Here is a 27,545-nt window from a genome sequence, read left to right on the forward strand (position 1 = left end):
TCGAATATTCGTGCTCAACACTATTTACTAATCACTCATTTCCTTTAAGGAGAGCAGTCTAGCTAATCAGTTTACCTGCAGTCAAGCATGCAAGGCAATGTTCACATACGTGGTACCCTGATCCAGCAGGCTGTCCCGGCAGAGAACAGCCTGTCGCAGTTCATCGCATCTAGTGTTGCCGGATCCTACTGTTCACCGCTGGTCCACATTCAATGGTTTTTGTCCTGCCGCGGTGAACAGCAGTACCCGGCAAGGCCCGATTGGTTGAACTCCAGGAGGCTGGATCAGGCTACCGCACATGTGAGCATAACCTTAGAGGAGACTGTGATACTACACATGCTAAGAGGAACCACTGCGAGCACAGCACAGGAATAGCGAGAGGGGTGCTGATCAGTGGGGGTGAGGGTACTTTCACACTAGCGTTTTTCTTTTCCGGCGCTGAGTTCCGTCCTAGGGGCTCAAATCCGGAAAATAACTGATCAGTTTTATCCTAATGCATTCTGAATGGAGAGCAATCCGTTCAAGATGCATCAGGATGTCTTCAGTTCAGTCTTTTTTACTGATCAGGCTTTTCAGAAAACTGTAGCATGTTGTATTTTTACCTCTGGCCAAAAATCCGGAACACTTTGACTGAACGCCGGATCCAGCATTTTTTCCATTGACTTGTATTAATGCCAGATCCGGCGCCGTGTGTTCCATCAAACCGAACCCGGCTTTTGCATGTTAAACCCGAAAAATGTTAAAAAAATGTTAAAGTCCATATATGGCGGATCCATTTTTTCCAATGCATTTTTGCATTGTGATCAGAATTCAAATGTAATCCGTTTTCACACGCTTTTCCAGATCCGGCGGGCAATTCTGGCGACGGAATTGCCCGCCAGATTTAAACAACGCTAGTGTGAAAGTACCCTGACACAGGCTGTGTAGCAAGCTGTAGGGTCAGTGGCTATCAGGGGACGCAGCTTGGATGAAGGCGGTTGCAGCTACCCCCATAGGTGAGCTGCTGGTTTAAGGCTCCATTCACACGTCCGTGGTGAGTTGCGGACCCCGCAAATTGCGGATCCACAACACACCCGCCTGGCACCCCCTATAGAAATGCCTATTCTTATCCGCAGCTGCGGACAAGAATAGGACATGTTCTATCTTTTGCGGAGATGCGGACCCGAAGATCAGGGCCGCGCTCCGCAATTGCGGATGCAGACAGCACACTGTGTGCTGTCCGCATCCATTCAGTCCCCATAGAGAATGAATGGGTCCGCACCCGTTCTGAAAAATTGGGGAATGGATGCGGACCCATTTTGCGGACGTGTGAATGGAGCCTAAGAATACCAAGAACTGGAGCAGGATGCCCCCAGGTTAGCAGGTGTGTTGTCACACTGACTCACATCCCCTCACTATTCTTCCTAGCTTCTGTTCAACTAAAGTGTGGCGCACGCCACGTATTTTTGCCGTATGTAGTGGTTGTGTCATTTTGTATATTTGGGGGGAGGGGAGGCTTAATACGTGCATTCCTTATGAGACTGTAAATTCACCGTCCGGACTCCAATAATGCAACAGCTCTCGTCTATACAAGTCATAACTTATACTAACTTGCAACATGACGGAAGCTTAATGCAGAAACTTTCACTTGTAAGGGGAAGAGCTGAGCAGCAGAAGAGAAGAAAGGAACAAAAGGCAGGAAGGAAACATGGGTGGTAAATGCAGCTGATAATAATAGTGTCATTGAGAGGCTGCTCCTTGTACGACAGGAGGAGGTGAGCGCCTACAGGTGGATCCAGGGAATAGGTGACTGCATGGACAGTGTGGTTGGAGGATCAGGGAGGGACGTCCTGAAGAAGGGATGGGACAGGCAGCTGGAAGGAGGTGCTAGCTCTGAGCAGTGCACTTTCTTGTCAACCCGGCTATAAGTGTGTTTCCTGCCTGCTGCCCTAGTCTGAAGATGCCGACAGTGGCGACCGACTGAGAAAGGAGCTCCTGGCTAAGATCCTACAAAAACCGTCCCCTCCCGAACAGGTACTGCACTAAGGTGAGAGACTAGAGGGGGGCTTGAGCAGGGGTAAGGGATGCACTTGCAGGATGCTATAGGGAGTGCAATCTTTCACGGAATTCTTTGAAATTTCCGCCATAACTGACTTATAAATTTGTAGATATCTGTGAGTAATGAAACACAAGAACAAGAAGGCACAATATGAAATCTGCTGGGGGTCCGATCAGGAGCAATGTCAGGAAATATTGGTTGAAGCTTGGAACAAACTTCCAGCAGATGTGGTGGGAAATCTACAGTAAGTGAATTTAAACCTTCCTGGGATACACACATCTATCCTAAAGAAATAATATAAGGGAAGACTATAGATGGACCAGGTGGTCTTTTTCTGTTGTCAATCTTCAAGGTTTCTAAGTAATTACGTGTCTTATAGATTTAGCAGAATTCGGATTTGACCTTGCAGAGGTCCCATTGGAACAAATAGCTTATATCGGTTTAAAAGGGCATATAGACTTAATAGAGGGGCACCTCCATTTGGATCCCCTTGAGTGGAGCTGCTACAAAGATTATGGACCACACGGGCATTACACCACATATACGGTATATTGTATTGGGGGCCGTGCAATGCTTTCTGGTGCAAAGTGGTCAGACAGAGGCCACCCCAGCAGCAGGGACTTAGCACATTGATGGGGGACGTGTGGAATGGAAGTGGGCTCACCCCTTTTTAGTTGTGGGGTGCATTGTGCATGCATTTAATGAATTCTTTAAATGAAGTCGGTGCAGCAGGTTTACACTGTATGGGAGATAAGTTGATACGTGCTTGCAGAGAAAAGACAGTATTGATGTGATGGCATAGCGGAAATGTATAGCGTGTACTATGGGTTATCTATGTGTCTATCTAGATCTATCTATCTATTTAATATCTATCTCATATCTATCTATCTATCTATCTATCTATCTCTTTAACGTATAAGCAAACATATTTAATAATGCGGATAGCTGAGAAGAACCCGTACACAGCTTCGTTCACATTTTATAGAGAAAACGTGGTGTCCATTCCTCTTTAAAGGGTAATATCAACATTGCTGCATTCTTATCTCAAGCTAGACGCAGAAATCACACAGTGGGAGATGCAGCTGGAAAACTGGGAGGACAGATGGCAAGTAGGGATGAGCGAAACTTTTTATTTTCAAGTTTGGCGTACAAGTTTCGGGTTCGGGTTATCAAGCAATTCCGTTATGGATTCCGCAACCACGGAGCATAACTCATGGTCCGTGGTAGCGGAATCCACAACGGAATTCTTAGATAACCCGAACCTTGTACGCCAAACATGAAAACACAAGTTCGCTCATCCCTAATGGCAAGTCAATCATATGCAGTCCAAAGCCCCTTATGCCAAACGTGCAGGAAGAACTTTAGGGGGCGTTTTGGACGCCATTCTTAATAAGGCCCTGCGCTGCGCCGGCCTCTACATAACTGCTACCGCTTCTAAATCTATGCCAGCTCCCTTGCTGGCGTAGATTTAGACAGTTTTCTACACCTAAAACAAGAGTAGAAAATAATGAATGAGATGGGCCTGCCTGGCCGCCCTCTTTCCCCGCCCATGCCACCACCACTTTTGTAGACCTGGCGTTAGCGGGGAAAAATCATAGATCGCTGCAGCAAAGAACCTTTGCGCCGCAACCTGTTCTAGAAATATGCCTAATGTAGATGTATTTCCGTAAGTAAATGACCCCCTAGGTCCTTTTACAACTGGGGCAATTATTGGGGAAAGATTCCTGGGAAAGCTTGTTCCACATAATTGCTCTGTGCAAGGTCGCCTTCACTCGCTGCGGATTTTGTTGCAGAATTTTCCTGCAACTGAAAATCAGTTTCGATTCATTCCATTCAGCACCTACATTTCTGAAAGCCCCATTCAGGTGTAAGAACAGATTTCCAGTCGCGCAACAAAATCTGCAGTATGTGAAGGCACCGTAAGGGTGCTGCCACACGTTGTGGGTGTGCTGTGTTTTTGGTGCTGAAAAAAACCACACCAAAAAAAGCACGCTGTTTACGATGCGTTTTCTTCCAGGAAAGGGAAAACACACAGCAGACCTAAATTACAATAATCTAACTCTATTTTGTGATTATGTAATTCAGTTTTGCTGTTTTCTTTTTGCTGGAATAAAATGCACCATAAACTGCAGGTACGTTGTTGCAAAAATCAAGTCTTTTTTCATGAATTTTTTTCTGCCCCAAAAACAGCACGGTGATGATGTGTAGCAGCACCCTAAAATGCTTGTTTATCAAGTGGTCATATCTTTCAGTCAGCACCCAAAATCATATTTTCTGGGCAGCAGATCGTCCTGTCTAACAAGGGATCTGCTGCCATGAATCAATGAATCTGTATGGGGATGATCGATAACAGCAACGATCGCTCTACCCAAGAAACAGGAGATGATTGCTGCATGTAAATCCATCTTCACCTCCCACGATCAGGCACTGATCGGAAATGTTTGGTTCATTCTCAATAATTACCTGAAGATTCATCCTGTGTAAAATGAGCCTGGTTGTAACTGATGGACTAATACAAACTACTGTATGTAAGAGAAGTACTAGCGTCTCACTCAGTGTTGGACTGGCCCACCAGAGTAGGAAAGGATCCTCTGGTAGGTCCAGGCTCCGATACCATAGTGGGTCCCAAATGCCCAGAAGAAAAAAACATTTGGAACCAAACACTTGCCACTAGGGTCTAGTTCTTTGAATCAAAACCTGTTAGACATTACTGATAATATAGGGGTTGGGCCCCAAGAATAATTCCCTGTGGTGGGCCCAAGGATTCCCAGTCTGACCCTGGTCTCACCTATATCAATAACCATATGAAGTCAACAGCACCCATGATACACGGCAGAGGGGTAATCTGTAACAGGGTCCCCAAGTAAGACTGGGCTAACATTCGGCTCCCTCAGGCTCCAGCTCCAATGTGCAATCACATGGTCTGCACCCGCTATGGTTATGGCCCTGATACATGGCAGTTTAGTCACCTAGTAATTTCATATAATGTGTGGGCCTTTCTCACGCTTCTCAAGATCCTCTTTCACAATGACATGCTATCTATAGTACAAGGTAAGAGATCTTTCACTGCTCTGTAAGAAGTGCTGAGACCGGTGATCACCAATAAACTACAATTAATTTATAAAAATATATAATGAATTATCCTTGTACTTTTCTCGAAGACCTGAACATACAAAAGAGGTATTGCCAATGGCTGCCCTATTGACCTTATATAATGCAGAACCTCTTATATAATGCAGACATGAAAGGAGAAGCTCTGAGTTCTATCTCTAGACTTTACTTTGTAGTAATTCTGTATTTATAACCCTTTTTTGACAAAAGAAATATTTCTGCAAGACATGACGTCCAACAAGCAGGCCAACATTGGAAGCCTATGCCGCCTTAGGGCAGTATGGCTTCTTCTCTTTGCTTTTGCCCTGGATTCTTAAGCTTCTCTTACAACCAAGCTGCTCTCCGAAGCATGCTTTCTCTAATCTGGCTAAAAGGATCCAAGACCATGGCTGAAGGTTTGCAACTTGAAGTGCAGCTATCTGGTAGCCCATGTTTAGATGTCAGTCATTTGTGAATATCTAGTAAAAGCAGACACTACGAGAAGTTGTGTCTCAAAGTCAAATGCAAGGTGAAGGTTTTCCATCTGGTTTCTGTCACTTTTTGACGATATGAATACTGTACCATGCTGCTATATTCTATGCAGCAAGAAAATGGAACCCATTTAAGATTTTTTTATTTTATTTTTTAATTCTTTATTTCTATTTTGCAAAAGAAACAAAATCATGGCATGCTGAATTACATACATAAGAAAATAATAGTCGGACCTATGCCGACTGACATCCTGAAGCATAATCCAACAATGCACAAACACTATTTAAGATCTTCAACTTGTGCCATTAATCATATCACAGCTGAGGATGGGGAAAACCCTCAGCCGTGCGATGCCAGATGATGTTGGTCGCTGCTCGGCCAGGACCACAGAATTAGGGAGCAGGTCACCTCCTAGAGCTTCCCTAATCTGACCCTGACTCCTAGCTACATGAGCCGACCTTGAAGGTAGGAGGGCTCATGCTCAGGAACCTCGGATCCCTACTCACCCTCCGCAGATCCCTGAGCTAGGAGCTGGGTAGACAGCCCGTTCCTCCATGACGCGGAGAAACAGGAGTCTAAAGTGGCCAAGCTGCAAGGGGATAGGAACATGAACAGCCCATGGATATGGCAGGAGGATGAAAAGAACTTCCACACCTACCTGCCACAGACACACTGACTGGATCCCGTGCAATACAAACAAGTGTCCACACCCAAACATAAATGGACACAGCACACACACAAACACACAGGAACCCAGATCCATAGGTGCATAAAATATGAAAAGGAAAACAACATCAACTAAACATCGTGTATAACATTTTATGACCACAAGGGTGGCCCTCACTGGCAGATGGTATTAGAGACCAGGAGGGTGCCTCCAGCTTACTACAAGGCTGAAGTACCCCTCAGACATTAGGTCTCAACTGAGGTTAAATAGCCCATGTAGCCACACCCACGCAGACACACCCAGTGTTCACACACACACAGAAGGGATTTAACCCTTCTTACACCAGGCATGGGAAAACAGCCACATAAAGGGGAAGTGAACAAACACCAATCACACAGCAGCTGTTACCGCCGGCAACGACATGCATGGCAACCATGTCCTGGGAGCCAGCCAAAAGGCCGAGACACTGTCACCACATGTACATAAACAACACGTTGTTGCAGACAACCACAAGTGAAGGAAAAATGTCACAGTGCACACACCCAAACCTCGTGCACACCAAACATATAAAAGGCACACCTACAAAGACAGGTTGCCAGATGCAACCGCATACATAATGTTGCCAGCGGCAACCACAGGTGAGGTAACATACTACAGCCCTCACCTGTGATTGACAACAAGACCAAACCGCAGAGAACTGCATGCGGTTCCAAGAGTCACGACCCTAACCATGGTCAGTGACAAATCACTGATAGATGCGGCTTCCAATATCTCAAGCTACTAGACCGACCCATGTAAGATCTGCCAACCCATTAAGATCTACAACTTATGCCATGTGGCTTCCAACATCTCAAGCAACTTTACCAACCCATTTAAATTCTGCCAACCCATCAAAATCTACAACGTATGCCGAAAATCTCTGATTGATGCAGCTTCCAACATGTCAAGAAGGTAGGTCCACCAGCCCCGTCTCAGATCATGAGGTGCTGGCTGCCACATTCAGGTTACAATAGAATGCAGAGGTGGCCAGGATTACAAAAGCAGCCAAGATCACTAAAGTACCTGTAAGAGGGAGTTCTGGAAACATGATAGCACAGCATTTGGCTGTTTCAATAATCCGGGCCACCTCTGTACTAAAATGGCAGGCCACATACGTTGGCCACCACACCACGTGAGACAGAGATGGAAAACCTTCGTCCTCGAGATAGGTGCAGATCCCAGAGTCAGGTCCATTCTCGAAAGAGCAGGGGGACCCACATCTATTAGACATTTATAACATATGCTATGGATATGATAAAAAATACTCTTTTAAACTCTTGGCTTCATAAACTATTGTCATCTTTTCGATTTCTTTTTTCATCTGTGTCTTTCAAAAGCCATAACTATTTTATTAGCCCGTTCACATGAAATGTATTGGAAAATGGGAAAGAAATTATTTGTGGGGTGATGAAAAAAACACATTTTTTCATATTTTTGCCTATAGGGTGATGTGAGTGCTTGTTTTCATTGGTACCAGTTTGGGGTACAGATGACATTTGATCGCTTTGTATCCAAATATTTTTTTTCAGGGAGTAAGGTAACAAAAAAAACTGCAATTCAGGCATTTTTATATATTTTTTTTCTATTATGGTGTTCACTGTACAGGATAAATACTTTTATGTTCTAATAGTTTTCAAGTGCTGTGCTACCAATTATATTTCAAGATTATTCATTTTATATGTAAAATTGGGAAAGGGGGTGATTAGAATTTTAGTTTTATATTATAGAATAGTTAGTTTTTTTACTTTTTTTATCAAAAAATTCAGTAAACCTTATTATTCATTTTAACCCCCCTGCTCTTTCTATGCTTAAAGGGGTTATCCGAGAGTATAAAAACGTCACCCAATATGCCGGGCCCCCCACATTGAATATACTTACCCAAGTCCCCGCTCCCTGCGCTGCTCCTGGTCCCTGCACCGTCGCTGCTGCTTCTCCCCACGCACGCATGAAAACATCCGGTGTCGAGGGGGAGCAGCCAATGGCGGGTAGGGACGATCTGACCTGAAACAAGTGTTTTTGCATTTTTAGGACTTAAGCCTTATTCAGACGCCTGGGTTTTGGTCAGTGATTTCCATCAGTGATTGTGAGCCAAAACCAGGACTGGAGCCTCCACAGACATAAGGTATAAGGGAAAGATCTGAACTTGTTCTGTGTTTAGAGCCGCACTTGGTTTTGGCTGAAAATCACTGATGGAAATTACTGACCAAACACTGACATGTGAATGAGGCATAGTGCTGCAGAAAGCTTACAGTCGTATCCAAATTTTAAGAGGGACCCCTAAGTTTCTAGTAAATTCTGATATCACAGAGCTTCTTTTTTTTTTAAAGCCTGAGGAGAGTGCTTTCTACACCAGTGCAACAAAATCGTGCAGTGTGCCACACAAAAAAATGTGCGCAAGGTTACGGTCCATCGCAGGCCCTCTCCATAAGAGCAGGGCCCCCCATAAACCTTTCCCAGTCCCTCTGGGCCAGAAGGCTCTTGCAAGGGACCGAGACAAAATAGGCAACCCCCAGCTGAAGCCGGGGGTACGCCCAAGCAACCCTCAGACGAAGCCGAGGGTACGCCAAATCTCTGCTTCGGCTTTCATCTAGGCATCTTAAGCATGCATGGGATAGGCATAAGGCCATCCTTCATATAAGATAGGGCCAAGGGCTATCCATAGTATTCAGTATATTGGGCAGACTAGATGGGCCAAATGGTTCTTATCTGCCGACACATTCTATGTTTCTATGCCACCCAAGGTGTCGTCACGGAGCTTCGACTACTAGGACTGGACTCTCCCCAGAGGGAGAGCCCAAGGGGTTTTGCAGGGGGGTGCGGAACCGGGATGGTCACACCGCCCCCCTAGACCTCTAGGGGGGTACCCGTAAGGGCACCGCAACCCAAGAAATCCTGAAGACGAACAAACGTGGAAAGTGAACACACAGTGAACAATTTTTTTTTAACTAAATAGTGAATGTTTGCTGAAGCTCAGCCGGGACATCCGGACAAAATTATAAAAATTCCTCCTCCTTACGCCAGACCTGACGGCCGGGCAAAGGATAGAGGTCTGTGCGCTCAAAATGTGAGAAAGTGAAGTGCGTGCAAATGTGCCATCACTCAGTGGGCTTCTACCCCCAGTGAGTTCTGGCACCCCAGGGTCACCAACCCTTGGGCATTTCTGCACCTCAGGCTTTCAAACATCTCAGCCCCTGGCCTAGGTACGGCAGGGCCCTTGGTCACAGAGCAGGTTACATGATGTTACTTCCCAATATATTATAATCTCAGAGACAACAACTACGGGGGGGGGGGGTGTGCATGGGCAGGGATAGTTTGCGCATGACTCATCCCTATGGACAGGATAAGTATACCCCATGTGCAGATGCAGCTGACGTTAAAGTAACCACAATCTGACACAATAGAAAACGGATCCGTCCTCCATTGACTTTCAATGGTGTTCAAGACGGATCTGTCTTGGATATGTTAAAGATAATACAAACTGAACCGTTCTGAACGTTTGCATGCGGTTGTATTATCTGAACGGATGCGTTTATGCAGATCCAGGACGGATCCGAACCAAACGCAAGTGTAAAAGTATTTTAGGTATGTATTTTAAGCTTGTTACATTGTCACGTTAACCCGCTGATGTTGGTGCTTTCTAGTTCTGTATATAGTTACATGAGTATATATGCAAGGAAGCATTCAGCATCTGCACGCTTGGTTCTTTCAATCAGCACATAGGAGTTTAAGGGCCCTTGCACACGACCGTATACCCTCCGAGACATTCAGTCCCAGCGCGGCATAGATTGTGCGCACGGTAGCGCACAGCATCATAGATTACAATAATGCTGTGCAGATCGGGCCGCCCGCGTGGCTATTGTCCTGCACTCATAAGATCATATGAGTGCAGTACAATATCCCTGCGGGCGGCCGGACGAGCACAGCATCACTGTAATCTATGATGCTGTGCGCTACCGTGCGCACAATCTATGCCGCGCTGGGACATATGGCCCGCTCACGGACTGTATGTCTCGTAGGGTATATGGTCGTGTGCAAGGGCCCTAAGGCTTATAGGCCATGTCTATGGGCTCTTAGCCCCTTAAGGACCAAGCAAAAACATTTTGGTTTTTCCCTCCCCGCCTAAAAAGAGTCATAACTTTTTTTTCTTTTTCAGGCGATATTGCCGCATGAGGGCTTGTATTTTGCAGGACGAGTTGTACTTTTTAATAAAGCCATAGTAATAGTTGTAAAATGAAACTCCACCATTATTTTTAAGTTTAATTTTTATGAAAATGACACGTTGACTTTATTTAGCGGGTCAGTACCATACTAAATGTATACAGCTTTTGATATGTTTTACCACTTTTAAAAATTAGAAAAACTATTTTAGAAACAAAACATTCACATAGTGTCGCCGTATTCTGACACCCATAACTTTTTGTATTTTTCCTATCAGCGGTAGTGTGAGGGCTCATTTTATGTTGAAGGAATTGGTGTACAATTTGCTGAGGGTGCTGATCAGAAGACAGAGGGAGCGCTCTCCCTATGTCTGACCACTCAGATACCATGGCCACTATTGACAGCGGCATCTGAGGGGTTAAATGGCCCAGACTAGAGCTCTGTCACCTGTGTAACACAGTCGGTATCCACCCTGTATGGAGCAAGATCAGCTGTCTGGTGTTCCGTCGGATCTTTATTCATGTGACTAGGGGTGAATTGCAGTACCAGGCAGAACCTATATACAAGAGTGGCACTGTTTTTATAAAAATAAATCTATTTGATTGCACTTAACCTAAAATATTTACATACCCTCCTAGGTTATGTTCACATGGGTGCAGGAAGCTGAGATATGTAGGTGTTGTTTGCAGAGAATCACACGTGGAGATCGGCTGTGTCTGTGAATACAACTGTGACCCTGATGTAGCAGAACCACTGTTTTGCAATTTCTTGCATTTAACATGAAGGCGGCCCTGCAATGCATAGCCCTGTTTTGAGCTTCTTGTGCCTTTTTGTGGCATGCTTTATAACCTGTCTGCGAAGGTTCCTATTCGTCCAGGTCATGGTATATCAGCAGTAATAAGTCATAGCACCTGACTTTTAGTATTTTGAACATGTTTTGCTCGTCATCCAACTGACTTTCTCAGTTACAATGACTTGTACAAGAAATCTTCAGTAATAAATACTGGTGACTCATGCTTCAGTCAGCATAATTGTTTATCATAATCAACATGAGGTCATGCTCCTCATGGAGGTAAGAAATTGATTGCAAATGCAATCAACAACTAACCTCCATGAGGTAATGATTATGATAAACAGGTTATGCTGGCTGGAGCACTAAAGTCTCTAGCCTTTAATGCCGGAGATTCCTTGTACAAGTCGCTTTAATTGAGAAAGCCAATTGGGTGTCTAGCAAAATCTATTCAAGAGGAAATACAAGTCCATTTGCTCTGCTACTAATATTCTTTAAATCCCACTAGTTTAGTAAGATATTTCTGTAATGTATATGACCTCTCTTCCGCTCTATGGCTTTGCCTGTAGCAATAATCTCTTATGTTTTTGTGAAATAAGAAGTGAGAAGTACAGAAAGTCATACATGAGCAATATACAGAACTATGTACATAGACTTACACTTATGTAATACAGTCTGGAGATCCTTAGGTCATCAATATTAAAATCCTGGAAAAACCCTTTAAAGGTGTATTCCCATCACAGGCAATGGGGGTATGTCGCTAAGATATGCCCTCACTGTCTGATAGGTGTGGGTCCCTCCCCTGGGACCCGCACCTACGCTGAGAACAGAGCGGGGAGAGTGTGGGCTGGAGGAGCGCTTGCGCGGCCACTACTCCCATTCATTTCAATGGGGCCAACGGAAATAGCTCGGCTATTTTCAGCGGCACCATAGAAATGAATGGAGGGCGGCTGCACATGCACAGTGCGCCATCCAGAGGTGGGATCCACACCTACCTAGCGATGTGCCTCCATTGTCTGTGATGGAAATGCCATTTTAATCATGGTCCCAGTTCTGAAAACCAACAAAATAGAACTAGTTTAAATTAGAACTTGCCTAGATTATTTTGGTCGTAATTATCAGAAGAAAGAAAATAACGGAACCGCTGGAGCCGTCAAATGGTAGTAAAAGACGGCGACTGACGGACCCCATTCATTATTATTATTATTATGGGACAGAAGAATGTCACTATGACAGCCATGATAAATCTTATCAAATTCTACGTCCCTTTGCAGTGCAACGTCATTCATAGCTAATACATTCTATTAGTGAAAATGTTATTCTGTTTCACGACAAATTCTACGTCACTGTGCAGTGCAGCGAAATTTTAACCCATGTGGATCCCTCCATACTATGAACTGACTGGTATTTCGCTAAAACCAGATGGCCAAACAAGGTGGATGGATCAAACACGGAAGCTGGATTATGGCCATAAGGGACAGGAGCCTGAAAAATAGTAGCTGCTATAACATATGGCGACTCAACAGGGGCTGTTGCTGGTATGGGGTAATGGCATGACGAGGGGACATCCTCTGCGTCTGGAGGAAAGAAGGTTTGTACACAAACATAGAAGAGGATTCTTTACGGTAAGAGCAGTGAGACTATGGAGCTCTCTGCCTGAGGAGGTGGTGATGATGAGTACAATAAAGGAATTCAAGAGGGGCCTGGATGTATTTCTGGAGCGTAATAATATTACAGGCTATAGCTACTAGAGAGGGGTCGTTGATCCAGGGAGTTATTCTGATTGCCTGATTGAAGTCGGGAAGGAATTTTTTATTCCCCTAAAGTGGGAACAATTGGCTTCTACCTCACAGGGTTTTGGTTTTTTTCCTTCCTCTGGATCAACTTGCAGGATGACAGGCCGAACTGGATGGACAGATGTCTTTTTTCGGCCTTATGTACTATGTTACTATGTTACTGAGAGGCCTGGGCATAGCTGATTTATGATAAATTCATTCGTGACAAATCAAATTTCTTGTCGAAGTTCAGCGAATTGGCCGAATCTAATTTTTCAAAACTTTGCTGATCTCTACTGATAACCTATCCTTGTAATCACCCATCAATAGCTGATCAATGTAAATGGTCTGGGTGCGTCACTTCTTTAGGAAAAAGAGGGCACAAAGATACGTTATGGGAAAAAGACAAGCTGGCGGAGGCAATGTGGTGTTCTGGGCAATGGTCTGCTGGTAAACCTTGGGTCCTGGCTTCATGTGGATGTGACCATATCACCTACCTAAACATTGTACAGAGAAGTACCCTCCCCCCCCCCTTTCCCTGGTCATGGCAGCGTCATTCTCTTATCACAGTGGCCTCTTTCAGCAGCACAATGCCCGGCCACACTGCACAAAGTGTTAAGATCTAAGAAACACGACATAGCGTTCAAGGTGGTGACTTGTCTCCAAATTTCCCAGATCTCTTGGACTGTGCTGGAAAACCAAGTCTGATCCATGGAGGCCGTACCTCACAAGTTACAGGAAGGTCTGTTGCTAATATGTGGGGGCCAGATACCATATGACACCTTCCAAGATCTTGTGGGGTCCATGCCTTGAATGCTCAGAGCTGTTTTGAAGGCACGGGAGGAACTTAGACAATATGAGGAGAAGGTTTGAATGTTGTGGCTGATCAGTGTATTGTAATCTGAGGTTATTCACATGTCAGTGTTTGGTCAGTGACTGTGGTGCAGGTCAAAAACACAGAACAGGTGCAAAATCTTTCCATTATACTTTATCTCTGTGTAGGCTCCAATCCTGGTTTTGGTTCACAATCACTGACCAAACAATGATGTGTGAATAAGGCCTACCTAGTAGCTTCCCTGACACCAAAGGAAATGGTTTTATAGTTTCATGTACATGTGACATTGCTGCATGCCGGGCTCTCGGGACAAAGATGTGGGTGGCTATAACCAAACCTCTTTTGTGGTGGAGGATCCTCTAAATTCAAGAAGTTTTCCCTTTTAAGTCATTCATGCTGAGATAATACCCGTGTAATCCCTCATAAGTTGTTCAGGAGGGGTCAGATGTCCCCAAAATCTAGCTTATCACCTCTGGTATGATGGGGGCATCGCATGGACACCAGACATGGCATATCAACTCGCCTTTATCTTCTTAAAATAAGGATCTCATCTTCTCATTTGATATGCTAGGACTTGGAACGATGAGCTATGAATTATGAAGAAGGTCTGGGGTCTGTATCTTAACCAGGGCAACTGGGAGAATATCAGATCCTTATTTTAAGAAGATAGAGGCGAGTTGATATGCCATGTCTGGTGTCCATTCGATGCCCCCATCATACCAGAGGTGATAAGCTAGATTTTGGGTACATCTGATCCCTCCTGAACAACTTATGAGGGATTACTAATTATTGTTCACTCTCTGGTTAGGAATCCCCCATGCTGAGACAAGGCACCGGAGAGGCTGCTTTTCCCCTGTCCCAAGTGTGACCAGCAAACGAGCCCATCCTTGTTAGCATCTATGTGCTAACTAACCCCCCGCGGAGCAGTTTGCTGTTTTCACAGGTATGAGGTGGACATCTCGGCACTAGATGCAGCCTTCAACCAATTCATCAATGGCTGCTGGCCTGGCAATACATAAATACATACTGTATATGAATGTGAATCACACTGGACTATGTTGCACTACGACATATACCCATAAAACATATAATATCACAGCAAACATAACTAGGAATAAGGCGGTCCTTATTCCTGACACCAGTCATGTACGGCAGCTAGGTGGCAAGCGTTATGGAAACGGCTAAGCGGGCTATGCTACACTGTTCCCATTTACTTCTGAGTGAGTTCCGGAAGTTGCAGAGCATTTCAGCCGACAGATGTTCCTCCTGACTTTATCAAAAAACCTGCTGAACCTGCATGTGTTTTTAATGGCAAAAGCTGCTGGCAGTGAATTATCTTCCTAGAAACAAACAATTGGCATATTGAAATTAGTAGTTTATAAGGCTGAAAAAAGACATTGGTCCATTCAGCTCAGCCTGTTAGACTCCATTCACACGTCCGCAAATGGGTCCGCATCCATTCCGCAATTTTGCGGAACGGGTGCGGACCCATTAATTCTCTATGGGGGCGGAATGGATGCGGACAGCACACAGTGTGCATTCTGCATCCGCAATTGCGGATCGCGGCCCCGATCTTCGGGTCCGCAGCTCCGCAAAAGATAGAACATGTCCTATTCTTGTCCACAGCTTGCGTACAAGAATAGGCATTTCTATGGGGGTGCCGGGCTGGTGTGTTGCGGACCCGCAATTTGCGGGTCCGCAACACATCACGGACGTGTGAATGGAGCCTTATCCTGCAAAGTTGATCCAGAGGAAGGCAAGAAAACCTTATGAGGTAGAAGCCAATTTTCCTCATTTTAGAGGAAAGAAAATTCCAATCAGGCAATCAGAATAAGGGCTGTTTCACACGAGCTGATGCCATGCGTGACATCCGCTCCGTGAATGACAGCCAAGACCCGATGCAGACTGCAGAAGCACGGAGCATTAACATGACTGATAATGCTCCGTGCCTCTCTGTGATCTCTTTACTACGAAATCACAGTGACAACTTTATCTCACTGTGATTTCGTAGTAAAGAGATCACAGAGAGGCACGGAGCATTATCAGTCATGTTACTGCTCCGTGCCTCTGCCTCCCTTAGCTCGCCCTAACTCCCTGGATCAACGACCCCTCTCTAGTAGCTATAGCCTGTAATATTATTACACTCCAGAAATACGTCCAGGCCCCTCTTGAATTCCTTTATTGTACTCACCATCACCACCTCCTCAGGCAGAGAGCTCCATAGTCTCACTGCTCTTACCGTAAAGAATCCTCTTCTATGTTTGTGTAGAAAACTTTTTTCCTCTAGTTGTAGAGTATATCCCCTTGTCGTGGTCCCCTTCTTCTGATATGTGCTGTTGATACACATATACATTAGAAGGTTGGCCGATCACATGATAATCAGCAGTTTTGTACATTTATCTATTGTCCATGGCCAGCTTTACAATCACTAATACAACTCCATGGAGAACAGGGCTTATCTGGAGAAGCCAGTACAGGGGATCATTTGTAATACTGAATGTTACTTGGAAATTGGTAAAAATCCCAACTTGATAGACCTTGGCACTGAGAGTAGATAGTACTCAGAGTCCCTCAGAGTCGATTATGTCTGTAGGGTGGTACTGCTTTCCAAAAATCCACTGTTTGGAAGGTATACGTGAAAAAACATCCACAAAGAGCAATATGTCATCTATTCAGGGTAGATGATAAGGACGGTCATGCAGGGAGTTCATGTATAGATTAGGCAGACCTGACGTTGCCCTCCATGAAAACTCATCATTGGCTAAGTTGGATTTTTTAGGATAGTCGTTGATAACTATGAGTTTGGCTGTCAAACCTTATTGATGATTGGTGTGTGCACTTTTTGGAAAATCTCTAGCTGCAGTTTCAGCTGCAGGAATAGTTATTGGTGAGCTGGGAGACAGACTTTCTCAATTGCTGTCTTAAGACGTGTTGTAAGATACGCATAGCTTATTGCTCTACAATGACTACATTGTCTGGCAGGTCATAGACATTGTGTAGAATTAGGGCTTATTCAGACTCTATATACATGAATGTTGGAATTTCTGTCCTGAAGGATTACTTCTACTACTTCGTAAATTCCTTGGATCTAATAAGCTGGGAACTGCAGGGCCACTTTTGTCATTTTAAAATCATAGGACCACAGATGCAAAAAAAAGAAAAAAGGATGAAACCTATGTTAAATGATAAGAAAAAAAAAGTTGTAAAAATTCTCAATAAACTACAGTATATTCATCTCCAGTGTCCTATATAATTATTGACTGGTCTTACGTAACAATCCTGGTGAATTAGCCTGGAGCTAACAATTACTGGATGGTAATTACATCCAAAGAAAAGGACAGGGAACAGATGAAGGTCGTGTTGTAACACAGAGCTTACAGTATATACAGTAAGAGGTCTTTAAAGCATATACATAACTATTTCACGTCTGGCTTTTTGGACATCGAATGTATTCCGGATATCAGGGTATTCCATTAATTAAACGGATTGATAGGGGACCAATAGTACTCCCATAATCAGAAGACAGAAGTGGGCCCCTTCAGTGCACAAGAAATAGGATGAAACCACGGCACTCGATTTCAGATATTCAGAGATAATTCATTTATTGTCCATCCCAAGTAGGATCTTTTTTGCAAATGGCCAACGTTTCGGTCCACTAGGACCTTGATCACGGCCTTAGTACAAGAGATCTGGAGGCATCAGGTGGACTTCAGATCTCCTGTACTAAGGACGTGATCAAGGTCCTAGTGGACCGAAACGTTGGCCATTTGCAAAAAAGATCCTACTTGGGATGGACAATAAATGAATTATCTCTGAATATCTGAAATCGAGTGCCGTGGTTTCTTCCTATTTCTTATTGACCCTTTCCACTGAGCACCGACAGCTACACATAAGGAGTGCCATCCACTATAATTATCCTTCAGTGCACACACTGCCCATGTGGCCATATTTATTACTGCACTTTTGTCTTTCATTTTACAACATTTGGGGTCCTGGCAAACCCCTTTAACCCAGACAAGTGATTAGTTGCTGTTGACAACTTATGTAGCAGTAGCTTTAAGAAATATCACCCATATATTTTACTTTGCATGCTCTTAGAAGTAAATATAATATTCTGACTATCTGCAACCGCCACTAGGGGGAGCTTAGGAGCTTAAGAACTGTTTTGTGGTACTGCAATGGATGAACAACCTCGTCCTGCTTATTCTTCTAAAATACATATGAGAATAAAAGCAGTGGGGCTAGGAACATGGCAAAGTATTTTCATCCAAACCTACAGTCCACTACATTTAGTTATCCAAAGGAAGTGAGACATGAAGTGAGATGTAGGCTTTTCAAGGGATTGAGGAACCTATCCGCAGCATAAGCCATCACTATCTAATAGCAGGGGTCTGACAACCCACACCACCACCACCGGAAGCAGACACCAGAATTACACAGCTCCGTATGTTGTGTGTTGAACGGAGCTGGTTACTGCAGCACTGCTCTCATTGAAGTGAATGCTGCATTAACTAGCTCTGTCCACTAGACAGTGGGCAGAGCTGTATAGTTTCGGCGCCGGAGCTAGTATAGAATAGCTCATCAGCGGGGGTGCAGGGATCAGATAGTGATGGCCTTCGTGAGGATACATCATCATTTGTAAAGGGTTGGACAACCCCTTCAAGGTCTTCTCCTGAACTGTAGGTAATATCCCAGTTTTAGGAGTTATTATTCATAGTGTTCCAATTGACGTTAATGGCTAGGTATGAGCGAATCGACTTAGGATGAAACATCTGAAGTCGATTCGCATAATACTTAGTTTGAATACTGTACGGAGCGAGCCAATGTATTGGCTCCTATGAGCCAAAGTTATAATAATAACTTCATAAATCTATTTTTACTGCAAAAAAACGTTTCCCGAACTCTGATTCGGTTCCAAGTGGTACCTATTAATTGCATTACCCCAAAAATTAAAAAAATTAACTACATGCAAAAATGCATGGCATTATTTTAACTAGTGTAACCAGTGTAATTTTTCCCCTTTTTAGCTTCCTTACTCACCCCCCTTCAACTCTTGCCTCTTCACTTTCTGTGGGTGGGCAGCAACTCGACCCATGTGACCATCAAGTGCCTGCATTTCCTAGGAGTGCATTACAGTCAGCTCTTCTAACCTCCTCCTCGACTGTGTGGAAAATAGTCCCTCACATACAGCAATTCCACTAATAAATAGCTCTATGGTATTAATAATTATTTCCCCCTGTGGTGGAACTGCCGGGATGTGGTACAATTGTTGCCAGGTTCCTCTGCAGCAAGCCCCTGAGGAGTTGCAGTGGAGAATGGGAATGGTAGTGGCTCTGGCTCTCACGGTCAATCACAGTGGCTTTCCTCATACCATTGCTCCCTAGGGCCGTGCCATGAAAAGAGGGTGCGCCTTTTCTTCCCTCAGGGGACATTCTGGTCCTGGGGCTCCTGTCTGATGGTAGTTGGGGTGCCCATGTTGTTAAGTGTTTGCATGGGTGCAAGGCAGAACGTGTAGAGTGCAATGGCTGGCATTTGGTGCAAAAGTAAGCAACCAGGCCAGATGTGGCAGAATAAACGATTCTTTTTACTGAAGTGCAAAATAGGGGTTGTAGTACATTCAACAATAGCAAAACACAGTTCCAGCTGTACACAGTGCAATTCTTCCCAGATAACCATGTATGGATTTAGGCAGGGGTGGGAATTATGAGCTTCTTTTCTCTCTATCTGTCTCAAGTCTCTTCAGTAAAATCTATGATGGGCAATAGTACTGTCTCTGTGGTGGCTGTAATGTCCACTGAGGGATACAAGGTTTTAGAGGTAGGACTGTCAATGTCATATCCAGGTGTGAAGAGTGTCTTAACAGTGTTCCTCTGCAGTAAAGTCTTAACACTTTTTGGTAGTAAGTATCTTTACTGATGCCAATCCTCGGCCATCCAGACTCTAGGTTCTCTAGTTCCCTCCTTTGTCTTACTCCTTCTCTCCTTCTGTAGATCATGCAGAGCATCAGCAAGTATCTGTAGCTTTTTGGGCCTAAGAAGAGGCAGCACAAGTCATAGCTTCCTCTCCCTTCCAAACTCCAGTCTAGATTGACTTAGAATTAGGGGCGGGACCAGCCCACACCTAACCTCCTTCAAGCGCTGAGCCAGGATTGTTAACCCTGACTGTGCCATCCATAACTGGTTATACTGGGTGCAACACATAGTATAGACATAACATTATAAAACCTAATGTAATAAACAATTTGCAGATACCCCAAGCTCAGGGGTACTGCACTTCTACAAGTTACAGCTTATGGCTGAAGAGGGAGCAACAGCCATGATCTGTGGACTGATAAATTAGACAGCCATGTTGGTCTTTACCCTAGTTACTCAGTGATAAATAAATAAATTTTTTACCAATAAATACTTTTATACCATGTATTACACATGACAAATTTTATCAGAACATAACTCATATTAACCAGATTTGACATAAATAGATATTTGCATAGAGGCCCTACATTTTCCCCACCTATCAGAAGATTCATAAGGCTGGGGACACATGTTACTCATTAGCTGCAGATTTGCTGATGCGGATTTTCATGCTAAATTTCACAGCATTATAGAGTAACAGCAAAGTGTCTCCTGGCAATTCACTCCTGTTGTCTGCCTGCATGTTCGTGTCCTGAACCGCGGTTGCGATTACAAGCCCGGGAACTTGCATAGACAATGATTCCCTGCACATAAAGAAATAAAGATATTCAACCTCTGCCAACCTCTGTCCATAGCCTGAATGCTATAGGTAGGCTACCAGGATGACCTACCCAAAGACATCGATGGATCCTCCAACTGGCAAAGGCTATTTAGTTAAGGATTTAGGGGTCAGGTTTTGAGCTTTTGCCTGAGATGTCAATCTAATACAAAAGTGTTTATAAAAAATAATTTATACATTTTAGAAAAACTTAGAATTTTCTTTCAGTGAAGGTAAAATTGTTTATAATGGAGAGATTCTTCTTCATACAACTGAGTTGAAGTGGAGATATGAATCCATACCTTTGCATTTAGTCGTCATTGACTTATATGTGGGATATATGGCTCTAACAAGCACAGTAGATAAGTAATATATATATAAACATAATAAACTAGATAAACTAAATGCAAATACTAATTATAATGTTATTACAGGCTGTAAATGGTACTATGCAAATACTCAGCTGAAAGTTCTTCCTTCCACCATTGGTTAATACAATGGACTTGTAGATATCTCCTGACGTTTGAAAGGAACTACATTCTGCTTTTTTTTATCTCTTCTGAGAGGGTTGAAAGTAGAAAGAGGAACAGATAACGTATTATTATGTCAGGTATTATTGGAGTGTTTCAGCAAAAGATACTTCAGTTGTAATTTTTATGATCCTCCTTAAATGCTGTTCTGTTCCGATTCTTTGGCTCCTAGGCTGTCTTCACTGGAGGTCCAGTCCCTGTCTGTCAACTTCCGCACAGATGGGCGTCATGTACGCCACCGTAGCAAATGATTGGCTTTAACGGTAACGTGTCCCAAGGACTTCACTGATGGGTTATGTACCACTTGGGGACAAGTCACCACTGATACCAGTCAATGGCTGATTCTGTCTTCTTCATTTTGTCTAAGCTCCTACACTAAGTTAAGGTAGGGAGCATCACTAAGTTGAGGGCCATCATTTAGGACAGATCATCCAAGTAGGTCGGGACAGTGGTGCGGGTGGAGTTTAGGGCTCTACAGAGTCGGAATGGAGCAGTGGGGAGCAGAGTTTGATTTTATTTTCAGATACAGTGTCACTCTTGTCCATTGGCAGTGTCTGGTATTGCAATTCAACCCTATACAAGTGAAGGCTGCAACATCCGACACAGCCAATGAATAAATCATATTTCTGATGTGCCGTGGAAAGCAGGGTCAATAGGCTCAGATGAGTACCAACAGACCCTCCAATTGGTCCAGGCACTGATACACAAAGATGGACTCCAAAAATCCAGCAGAAGACAACTCCATCTAAAGCTGACTTTAGAGCCAATATCTTGTCACTAGAGCCTATTTTACTGTGTAGATGGAGGTTGAGCTCTCAGAATCATCACCTCTGGCTGTACCCAGTAACCCCAATCGGACACTAAAGGAGATGGCTTTCAGGAGGCATACGCAGCTATCTGCAGACTATGATATATAGCGATTGGCCAGGGATGAAAACATCACCTACTAAACTGCTACCTGTATATTTAACAGGCTTTGCCATGCCTTACTTATTGATGACCTATACTTAGAGTAGGTCATATCAGATCAGCAGGAGTCTGCCTCTGAATGAATGCATGGCTGCAGTCAGGGGCAGATTGGCCATAGACCTTACAGGGAAATTTCATGGTGGGCTAATGCTCAGGGGCCTCCTGGGTCCTCCTCACGGCCGGCCAGTGGAAGTTTTTGGGGATGTATTTTGTTCTGCTGGCAGTATTTTGTGATGGACTATGGTATTTGGCTCTGTTGGGGTGGTATAATGTGCCACAATATGGTATTGCTGGCCCTGCCTTTCATCAATTTGGGTCAGGTTTAGTATTTTTTCCAGGGCCACTTTGAATTCCCAGTCCGCCCCTGGCTGCAGTAAACCGACTCGGCCACTACAAAGTGTATGGAGCTCGTAAAGAATTCAAGGCTCACTATATTATGGAGGGTTAGAAATCCATCAAGCTAAAGTGGGAGCCACAATGTCTTGTAGAAGTCACATAACATCCTTGAACATCCCAATGAACAGCGAGCTTCTCCACCCCAGCTAAGGGCAGCCAAAGGGAACCACTCGAAGAGTAATATTGTATTTAAAACAAACCTAAAAGCCAAAGTCCTGTCTTGAACAAAACAGGACTAACCAGGACCATCATAAGGAATATCATAAGAAATGTCTGGGCCCCATATAAGCAAATGGTCAGTATCATCAACATCCAAACATTTGGTGGGCATCTGAAAAGCGTAGGTACACATCTCCTAATGGGATTTTCCCAGACAATAATATTGATGATAGGCAAGCAAATGATGATATAAGCAAATCCCCCCACATGGAGAAAAAAAGGCATAAAAGCTGAAAAAATATATAAAAGATCCAATTTTATTGAAACGTAAAAATAGAATATACAAAAAAGAATAAATATGAGGATAGGTTATCAATAGTAAATCAATGGGGGTTCAATTCCCATAACCTCCCACCGATCAGCTGTTTGAACGGCACGACTTCATGCACCGGGTAGTGGTCGTGAATGATACTGCAGCACTACCCTGATTCACTTAAATACCTTTACTTGTGGGGTACCCTCCGCTGATGCTGCCACCCTGCCTGATTTTTTTAAAATATCGTTCCTGCGCCCCGCTGTGTTACCCCGTAGTTTTCCCGCTCAGTATGCTAATACTGAGCATCGGTACAGGGAGGAGGAGACGCCAAGGTTTCTCAATGGGCGTCTCCTTCTCCCTGGCTGTGCCACGATCCAATCACAGTGGAGAGCGTCACAGCCAGGGAGAAGGTGAGCTTTTTTTCCCCCCTGGCTGTGACGCTCTCCACTGTAATTGGATCGCGGCACAGCCAGGGAGAAGGAGATGCCCATTAATAAAACCCTGGCGTCTCCTCCTCCCTGTACCCTACAAGTAAAGGTATTTATCTCAATTAATAAAAAAACATGAAATGTCCTCTTTAAATGGGAACTGGGCTGCAGTACCATTCACGACCATTACCCAGTATACAGAACTGTGCAATTCCAATGCCTGCTCTGGAGCTCAGCTGCTATTTCAAACAGCTGTTTGGCAGGGGTGTCAGGAGTCAGACCCCTGCTCAGAGGCGGATTGGCCATAGACCTTACAGGGAAAATCCCCAGTGGGCCACTACCCAGGGGGCTGCCCAAGCCCTCTTCTCTGCCAGCGGCCACACACATGCCATCCTGCTGTGGCCTGCATCTCATCTCCTCAGCCGCCTGCTCCATAGCCTAATCAGAGACAACTGGAGGAGGAGAAGATCAATAAATGGTATCTACTGATGACCACCATAGAGGGACAGTATATCGTGCTGCTCTGTGGTACATGGTTCTGATGAGACAGTATTTTGCGCTATGGTATTGCTGACCCTGCCTACTTGTGTTGCCCCCCCCCCCCCCACAACATGGGGCCACTTTTAGTTTTTTTTTTTTGGGGCCACTTTAGGTTACCAGTCCTCCCCTGCTCCTGGCAATTTCTTGTATCCTAGGTCATTAATATTAAAGAGAAGTTTTAATATCTCCATGCATTCCCCATATAATGACAATTCTGGAGCATCTATTCTTATGGCTCTATGTTGTACCGTTCCTTTATTATTTCTACTAGAAGTTGTGAATGAATTGCTAGCAGTCTGCAGTAAGGGGACAGAGGGGAGGTAACCAGTTGGGGAAGGGGGGAGGGGTGTACCTGCACAGACTCACTCTATCCAATCAGTGCTGCCATTTTCAGACTGTGCAGGTACACGCCCCCAACTGGTTACCTCCCCTCTGTCCCCTTACTGCAGACTGCTAGCAATTCATTCACAACTTCTAGTAGAAATAATAAAGGAACGGTACAACATAGAGCCAAAGGATAGATGCTCCAGAATTGTTAGTATGTGAGGAATGCATGAAGCTACAAACCGGATTCCAAAAAAGTTGGGACACTATACAAATCGTGAATAAAAACTGAATGCAATGATGTGGAGGTGCCAACTTCTAATATTTTATTCAGAATAGAACATAAATCACGGAACAAAAGTTTAAACTGAGAAAATGTACAATTTTAAGGGAAAAATATGTTGAATCAGAATTTCATGGTGTCAACAAATCCCCAAAAAGTTGGGACAAGGACATTTTCACCACTGTGTGGCATCTCCCCTTCTTCTTACAACACTCAACAGACGTCTGGGGACCGAGGAGACCAGTTTCTCAAGTTTGGAAATAGGAATGCTCTCCCATTCTTGTCTAATACAGGCCTCTAACTCTTAAATCGTCTTGGGCCTTCTTTGTTGCACCTTCCTCTTTATGATGCACCAAATGTTCTCTATAGGTGAAAGATCTGGACTGCAGACTGGCCATTTCAGTACCCGGATCCTTCTCCTACGCAGCCATGATGTTGTGATTGATACAGAATGTGGTCTGGCATTATCTTGTTGAAAAATGCAGGGTCTTCCCTGAAAGAGATGACGTCTGGATGGGAGCATAAGTTGTTCTAGCTGCCCATGCCACACGCACTCATGCAACCCCATACCATCAGAGATGCAGGCTTCTGAACTGAGCGTTGATAACAACTTGGGTTGTCCTTGTCCTCTTTGGTCCGGATGACATGGCGTCCCAGATTTCCAAAAAGAACTTTGAATCGTGACTCGTCTGACCACAGAACAGTCTTCCATTTTGCCACACTCCATTTTAAATGATCCCTGGCCCAGTGAAAACGCCTGAGCTTGTGGATCTTGCTTAGAAATGGCTTCTTCTTTGCACTGTAGAGTTTCAGCTGGCAGCGGCGGATGGCACGGTGGATTGTGTTCACTGACAATGGTTTCTGGAAGTATTCCTGAGCCCATTCTGTGATTTCCTGTACAGTAGCATTCCTGTTTGTGGTGCAGTGTCGTTTAAGGGCCCGGAGATCACGGGCATCCAGTATGGTTTTACGGCCTTGACCCTTACGCACAGAGATTGTTGCAGATTCTCTGAATCTTCGGATGATGTTATGCACAGTTGATGATGATAGATGCAAAGTCTTTGCAATTTTTCGCTGGGTAACACCTTTCTGATATTGCTCCACTATCTTTCTGCGCAACATTGTGGGAATTGGTGATCCTCTACCCATCTTGGCTTCTGAGAGACACTGCCACTCTGAGAAGCTCTTTTTATACCCAATCATGTTGCCAATTGACCTAATTAGTGTTAATTGGTCTTCCAGCTCTTCGTTATGCTCAAATTTACTTTTTCCAGCCTTTTATTGCTACTTGTCCCAACTTTTTGGGGATTTGTTGACACCGTGAAAATTTGAATCAACGTATTTTTCCTTTAAAATGATACATTTACTCGGATTAAACGTTTGATCTGTCATCTACGTTCTATTACAAATAACATATTGACATTTGCCATCTCCACGTCATTGCATTCAGTTTTTATTCACAATTTGTTTAGTGTCCCAACTTTTTGGGAATCCGGTTTGTATTAAAACAGGCATGTCAGGAGCGGGGACAGGTCCTCTTTAAAATCCCAGAAAATGCTTTAAACTCTAAATTTCCTAACAGGGCATTTGAAGAGGGGGAGGGGGGTCCTAAACGATACAACAACACTGCAAACCACTAAGTGTGACAAAATACAAAACCGGAGAGAAAAATGCACTGTAATACCCCTGTAGATACACCGGCAGTCTGTGATTGTTGGTCATATCTGCTTTTTCTTGTCCTCTGAATTCACAGCACATGCCTCATGTCTGCTAGCATCGCTTGCAAGTCTAATGCACATACCTTACATTTCATTGACCGTAGGTAAAGAGGACATTTTTCTCCTCTACTTTGCTAAAGGAAGGCTGCAGCTTTTTCTCAGAGAAAGGATGATCGGATTACAACTTACAAATTCTGTACCTGAGGCAGGTTCATAGAAAGAGGAACTAGATTTTAAAAAAACAAGCTGCATAATATGTTATCTAAATGTGGGACGGCTGTGTAATATATGCAAACTTTCTTTTTGCATATTTCTCTGAAAGGAATCTATCAGCAGTTTTGACCATGCTGAACTGCTGACAGCACTAGGCAGGGGCTGGGGAGTGCAGAACAAACAAAGCTTTTGTGGAACTTCTATCATCGGCATTAGTGTGAATATGAAGTTTTAGGGCTCATTCACACGAACGTATTTTCTTTCCGTTTTTTTTTTTGCGGACCGTATGCGGAACCGTTCATTTCAATTGGTCTGCCGAAAAAAAAAATGGAAGTTACTCCGTGTGAATTTTGTTTCCTTATGTCCATTCCGCAAAAATAAAACAGAACATGTCCTATTATTGTCCGCATACCGGACAAGGATAGTACTGTTCTATTAGGGGCCAGCTGTTTCGTTCCACAAAATACGGAATCTGTATTTTTTGTGGATCTGTGTTTTGTGGACCGCAAAATACATACGGTTGTGTGCATGAGCCCTTAATCTGCCAGCTACTGCACCTTAAAGGGGTCATGCCACTAATAACATGTATCCCACAGGTTAGGGGATAAGTGTTTGCAAGCTGGGGTGTCTAAACTTAGATCGCTTATCACAGTAGCTAACGCTGCGTGATAGAGATGGAGAGGTTAGACATTTAGGCACTTTTTTGGTATAAATTGTGGATAGGCCATCTGATCAGCAGTGGTCTGGCACCCTGCACCCCAGCTGTTTCGAGGAATCTCTTGTACAGGAAGTTGGCACTGGATGGAACTACACAGCTCCGCCCATTGTGTAGTGGATGGAGCTGGTTACTTTAGCGCTGCCCCCATTCACTTCAGCAGCACTGCCGTTACCAGCTCTGCCCACTACACAATGGACAAGGCTGTGTAGTTCCAGTTCTAGAGCTACAAGGAACCTGCTGATTGGTGGGAGTTTGGCGTATTGGACCCCCAGTTATCTCATATTCATGGCCTAGCCTAAGGATATCCTTATAGTAATATAGTGGACAACCCCTTTAAC

General features: G+C 44.1%; 1 protein-coding gene across 2 annotated transcripts in view; it reads left to right on the forward strand.

Moving 5' to 3' along the window:
* The first annotated feature begins 1,832 nt into the window (after window positions 1-1,832).
* Window positions 1,833-27,545, forward strand: part of SH3BP2 (SH3 domain binding protein 2) — a 71,966-nt gene continuing 46,253 nt past the window's right edge. Inside the window, exon 1 of one of the 2 annotated variants that reach the window (XM_044295587.1) lies at window positions 1,833-2,026. The gene's annotated coding sequence lies outside the window, so the exon portion shown is untranslated. The remainder of the gene's footprint in view (window positions 2,027-27,545) is intronic. The other variant, XM_044295593.1, reaches the window with a different exon arrangement.

The sequence above is a fragment of the Bufo gargarizans genome, chromosome 1, assembly GCF_014858855.1.
Source record: "Bufo gargarizans isolate SCDJY-AF-19 chromosome 1, ASM1485885v1, whole genome shotgun sequence".
NCBI classification, from domain to species: Eukaryota; Metazoa; Chordata; class Amphibia; order Anura; family Bufonidae; genus Bufo; species Bufo gargarizans.